The sequence below is a fragment of the Penaeus monodon genome, chromosome 38 (genome assembly GCF_015228065.2).
Source record: "Penaeus monodon isolate SGIC_2016 chromosome 38, NSTDA_Pmon_1, whole genome shotgun sequence".
Classification (NCBI taxonomy): Eukaryota; Metazoa; Arthropoda; class Malacostraca; order Decapoda; family Penaeidae; genus Penaeus; species Penaeus monodon.
The window spans coordinates 27,266,850-27,267,615 of NC_051423.1; positions in this window are offsets into that span (position 1 = coordinate 27,266,850).

Sequence of the window (766 nt, forward strand, 5' to 3'; positions counted from 1 at the left end):
TGATAGATGTTCGACAGGCTGACATTTCGGGGTCCTGTTGCTTTTCTTTAGCGATTTTGGTTGTAGTCGAGCCCTAAAAGAACTGCGTCAATGGAAACTTTGGAGAGGACGTCGGCTACGGGATTTTCCTGCCCGGCAGGTGTCGAATGGAGCAATTGAACTTGGCGATGGTGGAGAGATGCCGGCGCTGGGGGAAAGAGACCATGCGTGGGCTTGTCTCGTGAAGGCGTGGATAGGGGCATGTGATCCGTGTGAATTGTAAAGTGTTGGCTTAGTCAAGCTATCCAACAGTACGCCATCCAACACAAGACATCCCACAGAATCCATCCAACATAAGAAAAATAGGTAAAACCTCGTTCCTATGTATTGAGCGAATCTAAAAAACGGAAAAAAACCGGAACAAAGACTGGTTCCCTTCTTGGGAAGTAACTATAATGTACAGGAGAAAGTTCGACACTAGTCGATATGAGTTCTGTTGGATGGAAACTGAACCGTCAGCCAACAATAACACGCTCCGCAGTGTATTTAATTTCAAATTTGTCCAAAAAAACCCCCCTGGGGGTCAGATAGAGGCTCCTCCCCACTACAGGATCCATTAACCCCTCGGGGTCCAGATCCTTTTTTACGAGAACAGGAGGCCCAAAGTTGACACCTCCAGGACGTGTCCTTATGTTGGATGGAATTTCAAAGTGAATTCGAATTTGAAATTCCATCCACATAAGGAAAAGCCTTTGTGGGAAAACGCCCTGGAGGCGAAAACCCCCCT